Raw genomic sequence first — 8,417 nt, 5'->3', positions numbered from 1 at the left:
GGCGGCGCGGGTGTGGGTGGGGACGAATGAGAGAGTGGAAAGAAGAGAGGGGGGCGGGACGGCCATTAACGTACCCGCCTCTTTGCCATCCGCGAACGGTCTGCAAAGAGGTGGGGCCAGTGGGCTTGAGTTGGTTAAACAATAACAGGATCCACCCACCTCTTTGCCGTCTGCTAGCGGACAACAAAGACTCTTTGCCGTCAGCCAGCGGATGGCAAAGAACGGGCTGATGGCAAAGACTTCGTTTGCCATCAGCCACATCTTTGATGTCTGTTTTCTTGTGGCTGACGGCAAAGACCTTCTTTGCCGTCAGCAAGTGGACGACAAAGAATGGGCAGACGGCAAAGAAGCTGATTCCAGTAGTGCAAGAAGAATTAGTGGAGTGCCATAGAATGAGTCTGTGATGGTTTTGAAAGTCTACCTTGAAGACTTACCATGAGTGATTGGGCAGGGTCTAAGTGACCTTAGCTCAAGGGGAATAAGGTGAAAACTTAGTGTCTTCTGAGTTCAATCTCAGTCCCCCTAACCAAACGTACAATTGATACAACAACTTGAACTAGTCAAACAAATCCCATGTCTTCACCGAGCCTACCTGGTTTTAAATTCCTCAACCCCTTACTTTGAGTACTTCAGTTCTTGATGAATTTGTGCCGTGCATACTGAAGACTTTGAACTGAAGACTTTCACCCTGATGCATTCCATTTCTTCAGTTCAACATGTTTACGTATGATGCATGTATGTCTGCATGTTCTTCATCTGTATCTATCTTGCGAGCATGTCTTTCTTCACCGCGACGACTTTTTCATCTTGTTACATTTTTTGTCACTTTGTTATTTGTTAAAATCTTCCATCTTTGACGAATTTGTAATAATATCCCATTCACCCCCTGGAGATCTTTAAGATTGCCTCTAGAAAAAATAGAACGGTTCGTAAGGACACGCTCAAACACAACTAGATCGGCCAGAAGCGACTAGTCACCTCCTTTCCTTCACCGATCAATCAAAAAAAATATCCACACCAACTCAACCCATTGAGAATTTTAGCCTGCGGACGCTCATTTCTTCTATCCATCTCACCCTCATTACAAATGACATGATCTCCTGAAAGTGGACCACTAATGGCACATATTCCATCTTCGCCACAGACAAGATTTTTTGAATGTTGGTAGTCGGCCTACCAAATTCATTGATCAGAGGAAAAAAACGAGCTACAAGGAAGCGCAGCGGGCAAAGCACCTGAGGGAGATGCAAAAGGGGAAAAGAAAAAAGGCGAAGCCCGAACCAAAACCTAGCTTGGATCAAAAGGGATCCCCACTCCTGCCAAGTTCCAGAGATGGATCTCCTCCCTCACCTTCTGCACGAAGACATCCAGCTGCAGTGTCTTATTCTGAAATAGGCGCCTGTTCCTTTCTCGCCATACTTCCCAAGATGTAAGCTGAATGAGACTGATAGTTCCTTTTTTCCTAGCTTGCGTGGCGTTCGTGTAGCAGCTTCCCAGCCATTGCTTGATGCTACTTGGCTCTCCCCAGGTCGATGGCAACAACATCGGCATGCTGGTCAGCGAGGCAATAGTTGTCCAAGCGCGGCGCGTCCAAGGACATTCCGTGAGCAGATGCAAAGGTGTTTCTAAACTTCGTTCGCATAACGGGCAAAAATAGTTGTTTTCCCACCCTCGGCGCAGGAGAGTGTCCGCCGTGAGGATCTTTCCAAGCAGCGCTGTCCACAAGAAAAAGCGGCATTTTCCTGGCGCCCAGGATGCCCAAATCAGGTTATAGCCTTCCATGGGGACTGCTCCTTCAAATTGAAGGAGATATGCAGAGTGAGCGCTATATTCATTTGATTGCGTAAATCTCCAGATGATGGTATCGGCTTGGTTCTCATGGAGGACCTGTTCGTCAAGCAGCGACGCAAGTCGGGTGAGCTCTGAGGTCATATGCTCAGTAAGGCCGCTAGCCAAGTCCGACAGCCAAGCTTCGTTGTACAACGCCTCATTGACCGTGCGATTTTTCCGTGCTGATATCTTAAAAAGTGATGGGGCGATGACCTTGGGGCATTATCCATTTAGCCATCGATCGTGCCAGAAGCTAGCCTTCCGACCATCCCCCAGGTTGATTTCAGTGGCCATGGAGAAAAACATGCGCTCGTCCTCCGCGCAAGGAATTGGTGCTCGTGCCCATGGTCGCGAGGGATTTTGCCAAGCAAGCCACAGCCACCTAAGACGTAGCGCCATCCCAAATTTCGCTAAATCCAAAACCCCTAGGCCGCCAAGGTGTTTTGGTCTGCAGACAAGGTTCCACGCCACCCGGCACTTGCCGCCATTGCATGTGCTCTCGCCACTCCAGAGCCATGCGCGACATAGCTGGGTCATGCGCTTCAGCGCCCACGCTGGTAACCGGTGTACCGTCATCATGTAGACCGCAAGCGAAATCAACCCTGTTTTAAGGAGCACAAGGCGACCGCTTTTTGCCATTAGCCTACCTTTCCAGGCCGCTGTCTTGTTGCCAAACTTGACTATCAGGGGGTCCAGATCAGTCTTGGTGAGGTTCCGCAGTGATAATGGCATTCCGAGGTATGTGACGGGGAAGGACGTCTGCGGTATGCCCAATGGCGCTAGAACGCGGCCAAGATCAAGTTCACCACATCTGATCGGGAGGGCCCAGCTTTTGCTGGCATTCATGTGTAGGCCCGAGGCTGCGGCAAAACATTCCAGTAGAAGTTTGATCATAGTAGCATCTGCCTCATTTGGGTTCATGCAGAGTGCCACATCATCCGCATAAAACGAGCAGCGCATCAAGCGGCGTCGACCAGGGAGCTTTGACAACATGCCACAGTCTGTGGCCAAGGACATCATCCGCTGAAGTGGGTCCATTGCCAGGATAAATAGGAACGGGGATAAAGGGTCGCCCTGCCGTAGACCTTTCCGGTGTAAAATATCATCTGTTTGCTGACCATTGATCAGCACGCGTGATGCCGAGGTGTGCAACAACATGGCAATCCATTCGCGCCAGCGCGGCCCGAATCCTCTAGCTTCGAGCATATCGATCAGGTACGTCCAGGAGATCGAGTCGAAGGCCTTGGCAATGTCCAACTTTAGCAGAATTGATGGCTGTTTGTTCTTGTGGAGGTATCTTGCCGTGTTCTGGACATACAAGAAGTTTTCCTGTATGCTGCGTTTCTTAATGAAAGCGCTCTGGCATTGATCGACCAGATCCTTCAATTTCGGTGCAAGCCGCCGCGCAAGAAGCTTAGTGAAGATCTTTAGCAAACTATGTATAAGTGAGATTGGCCTGAAATCTTGTAGCGTCTCAACACCTTGTTTCTTTGGGATGAGAACAATGATGGCCTTATTAACTCTTGCTAGTCCCCTCCTGTCCATGCGGAACAGTTGGTTTAGCGCTGCGAACAAGTCAAGCTTGATTACTTCCCAGCATCGCTTGAAGAAACCACCGGAAAAGCCATCAGGCCCCGGTGCCTTATCCGCTGGAATCCCGTCGATGGCTTGCTTTATTTCCTCCATCGTGAACTCTTCATCCAAACCAGCAAGATCAACCTGTTCCAAGCCTAGTTCATCCCAGTTCAGCGCTACTGATCTCGGTTGGTCCTCACCAGAAATCTGCTGGAAATGTTGATGCGCCATGTCAAGCATTGCGTCTAGAGAGGAGACCGAGCCTGCAACTCCATGGAGCACATGAATTGTGTTCCGTGCATGTCTGGCCACACCGGCCAGGCGGTGCTTCAGTTTGACTCTCGATGTCTTGGCCGCAGGCGGAGCGCCCAGAATGGAGGACGACAGGAGCGTTGCAATCTTGCTAATGAAAGTATGTTGTTCATCTATGTGCAGCTTGGCGACGCGAGCCGTGATCGCCGCCACCAGCCCCGGTCCTGATAGGTTGGCCTCTGCTAGAGCCTTCCTGGCACGCCTCTCCTCCACCGATTGCACATGGGCCTGCGCGTACTTCATACCGAGGTTGGCCTTGTTGGTGTGCAGCAGCGGGGTCCCTTGTACCCCAGGCCCAAAGATAACTTCCGGCCCCACGACCCAACCTAGCTCTGGCTCCATCGTGATGGCTTGGCCGACCTCCCAGCGTGGCGTCCAACTGGGGCCCAGTGGATGGGCAGGCAGCTCCCAGCTGGTTATCATCGACGGCATGGGCAGTGGAGCCGTCTCCCAACATGGCAGCCAACAGTGGTCCACCGTCTGGACCGGCATGGCCTAGCTGGTCATCACCTGCGGCGTAGCCAGTTGGTGTGCAGCAGTGGGCTCCCAACTCTGCAGCATGTTGTTGCCCAACGATGGCGGCAACGGTGGCAGCTCAGTGCAGTCCCGATGGTTCAAAGCGAGGGAGGCCATCCCAGCAGCCGTGATGGAGGCCACACCCAAATCTGGACCACTCCAAGGGACGGGAGCACCAAGGTGGAGATGCATTTGTTGCCTTGGCGGTGAGTACAACGGCTTGGTGTTGTAGTTGAGCAGTTTGTCACTTGCCCTCTCCTGTACCCCTTGACCAACGGGAAGCGCTCTGGCCGCTAGCAGAGTGGGAGTCAGGTCTGAAGGCTGCACCTCGTCAGACCGCCTATCATCAACCTGTCCCGCATCAGTTCCTACAGCAGCCACGCTCATGGCCTCATCAACCTCATCAGCAGCCTCCTGGTTGACCTCATGCTTGTCGGGCTGTTCCCCAGGTAGCACAGTCCGGGCCACCTGCACCACCTCAAGCGAGGGGGTGACAAGGACAACAATGGGGGGCCGATTTCCTGCACCAGTGTGTGGCTCTGCCGAAGCCGCGGAGTCCACCGGAGCCTCGCCGGCCGGGAGTGCCGAGTGACGCCGATGGCGCCGGGGCTCTGGGTCTCTGCTGGCTGTGTCCCTGCACATGGCCTGCTGTCGCATGTTCTGGAAGAAACGCTTGCGCACCCCACCGCGCTTGCCGCGGCGGCGACTGCTGCCACCCCCATCTCCCTCCTCATCTTCACTCCGGTGGCCGCCGAAGTGAGCAGAGCTTGAACCCGTCGAACGGGCCCTGTCGTCCCCATCTCGCGTGCCGAAGCGCCACTTGCCCTTGAAACTGTAGGTGCACGGCCATTCCGTGGGGGAGGCCGTGGGCGAGATCGGTGTATAATCTTTGACCACGTCCAGGTGGATCAGCACCGGGAAGGACGGGCCTTCCTTGCCCTCCTCAGCAGGTGTGCCTTCGGGGAGGAACTCTCGCGGCCGGATGATGTCAGGGCGATGCAGCACGCTGAAGTCGGAGGCGCGCGGGATCTTGTCGGGATGCCATGTCCAGAGCCAGGCAAAGAGTGCCGAGCAGTTGGCCTTGGTGGTGGACTGCCGTTCGATGAGGTCCAGATCACAGTCCTTGCCGATCACCTCCTGTACGCTATTCCAGTCCCACGAGGTCAGAGGCAGCCTCTCGATGGCCACACGGCAGTAGTAACGCCAAATGCGACTACTGCCCGGCGGGGGGAGCCATGGCCAGAACTTGAACTGCACGCCAGGCACCTCGATGCTACGCTGCTCGAGGGCAAGGTCTCGCTGGGCGGGCCGGAACATGGTGAGGAGGTAGTCGTCCGGGTAGAACGGAGCCACGACGATGTCGCTCTGGGGGAAGCCAAAGTCCCGCTCCACCGCGCGCGCCACCATGTCGGCGGTAATGCCGGAGCAGTGGCCGACCGCGGTCAGGATGAGCGCGGACGAGCGGAGCCGATGGGCCTCTGCCTCCATGGCCGGGGTGCTGACCACGGTGCAGCTGGAGTTGGCCGGCCTCCGCGACGCCTCTTCGGGGATGTAGGCCATGGTCACCGCTGAAGGCGCGGTGCGGCGCACCACGACAGCGCAGCCAAGCGCGGTGACGTAGCAGGACCTGCACCAGGTGGAGACGGCACGGCCAAGCTCGGGGACGCGACAGGCACTGCAGATTGCGGGGGAGGGCTAGAGAATTGCTTGCTCTTCAGGCGCTCAGGGCAGCCACGCTCGAGATGACCGGGACGTTTGCAGGTGTAGCAAATGATAGGGTCGCGGCACTCAAAGTATTTGTGTCTAAAACCTAGGCAACGATAGCACACACTGCCAAAGCATCTCTTGAAAGCTTGTGCAGCCGCAGATGAAGCAGGATGATAATGGCGCGGATCTTTTGGATACTGGCCGGCTTCGCGCGCCTGGCGCCGCGCCAGCTTCTAGGCACGCCGAGAGGAGACCTCAGTCCATCCCTCACCGAGAACACCCGCATTAGATGCCAGAGCAGGGGGCGCGAGCGAGGGCCGAATCGCCGGATCAGCCGGAGGAATCGCCAACCCAGAGCAAGCCGCAGACGGAGGCGCCGGGTGGGTCGCCAGTCCAGGCGCATGCACCTCTGCGCGACCAGGCGCCACAATGATGGACTGCAACCGCGGCCTGGCAGAGGCAGCCACCGCCGCAGCCCAAGACGGGGGGAGGGCGCTGCGGCGGAAGGCTGAGGAGCTGGCAGCGAGCAAGAAATGGAAGGGGAGGAATCACTCACCCGGATCTCGCCATAACCCATCTCCCGCAGAGCCACACATGGGAAGATCCGCCCGGAGACCTGGTCAATGAACGGAGCCGAGGCATCCCCTGCCTCACGCAGCGCGACGCATGGGAGCACACGACCAGAGACGCCATCAATGATAGACGGCAAGGCAGCGCCTGGCGCGGTGGTTGGGGCAGCTTGGGTAGGCGTGAACGGCGGAGGCGCTGGAGACCGCTCCATGACTGGCCACAGCCCATAGGCGCATACAGATACAGCCATGGCGGGCTCGACCCCATAGACAAGATTTGGAAGGCGCACACAGAGCTAAAATACAATTTTTTTGCCTGGCTGGTGCTGCATGGTAGGATCCTCACTATTGAGAACGTGGCATAGCATGCATGGCTGCACGATCCTATCTGTCAGCTATGTCTTAACGCACACAAGTTGATGTCGTACCTTTGCAAAGACCGCCCCTTCACTTAGGTGATTTGAATCCTCGTGTGCACTTAGATGTGCAATTAGGGCCTGCCTATCTTGGGGCCTGTTTGCTCCGATTCATCGACGTTTGGTGGGAGTTAATGCTAAGTATAGGGGAACGTAGTAATTTCAAAAATTTCCTACGCACATGCAAGATCATGGTGATGCACGGCAACAAGAGGGGAGAGTGTGTCCACGTACCCTCGTAGACCAAAAGCGGAAGCGTTAGCACAACGCGGTTGATGTAGTCGTACGTCTTCAAGATTCGACCGATCAAGTACCGAACGCACGACACCTCCGAGTTCAGCACACGTTCAGCCCGATGACGTCTCTCTAACTCCGATCCAGCCGAGTGTTGAGGGAGAGTTTCGTTAGCACGACAGTGTGGTGACGATGTTGATGTTCTACCGACGCAGGGCTTCGCCTAAGCACCGCTACAGTATTATCGAGGTGGACTATTGTGGAGGGGGGCACCGCACACGGCTACACTAGTAGAAAAAGGGTCAAATGTGAAGCACAATAGTGCCGGTTTGAATTTGAGCCGGCACTAATGTGACCATTAGTGTCGGTTCCAACGGCTAGGCGGGCGGGCATCATTAGTACCGGTTCGTGGGTAACCTTTAGTACCGGTTCATGCCACGAACCGGTACTAATGAGGCTGTGTCAGGCTATGGTCAGTCTGGGGCCCCCACGAAGACCTTTAGTACCGGTTCATGCCATGAACCGGTACTAGAGTTTCTTTGTAAGCTGATTTTTAGTCCCACCTCGCCAAGAGAGAGGCAGTATGAGCGGTTCATAAGCCGTGAGTGCACAGACAATGACAAAGAGTTGCAATGCTCACCTACATGTTGATTAGCTTCAAGCCTTGCGGAATAGCATAGATTGCACTGAGCTATGTGCAGTGCAGTCTACACTATTCCGAATGGCTTGAAGAAAATTAACCAGCATTGCACCTCTTTTTTATTTTTAATAACTTATTTGAACTCCGGACTTCTTTTGTGTTCAGTAAGCAGCATTCAAAGCGACATCATCAATTTCCAACATGTTCTGACATCATTTGTTGTTTTTCGGTCATTTACCTAATTGTTTAGAGAGCTAAATGACCATGAAATTGAAAATCACTACAAAATGAATCCTGAAAATGTTGAAACTTGGCATGGTATCATCATATCACCCGCATAGCATGCGCGAAAGAGTAGAGAGGGTCACGGCAAAAAATGGACGCACTTCGTGTACAAACTGGACAAACTCTTTCGGAGTATCAGGGTTTCGGACGAGAACTCATCTGTTACACGGCCACTTCAATGTTTTTTAAACTTATTTGAACTCCGGACTTCTTTTGTGTTCAGTATGCAGCATTCAAAGCGACGTCATCAATTTCCAACATGTTCTGACATCATTTGTTGTTTTTCGGTCATTTACCTAATTGTTTAGAGAGATAAATGATCGTGAAATTGAA

This window comes from Triticum aestivum, chromosome 2A (genome assembly GCF_018294505.1).
Source record: "Triticum aestivum cultivar Chinese Spring chromosome 2A, IWGSC CS RefSeq v2.1, whole genome shotgun sequence".
Taxonomy (NCBI): Eukaryota; Viridiplantae; Streptophyta; class Magnoliopsida; order Poales; family Poaceae; genus Triticum; species Triticum aestivum.
The sequence above is the reverse complement of the archived record's forward strand: the minus strand, read 5'-3'. Positions refer to the sequence as shown.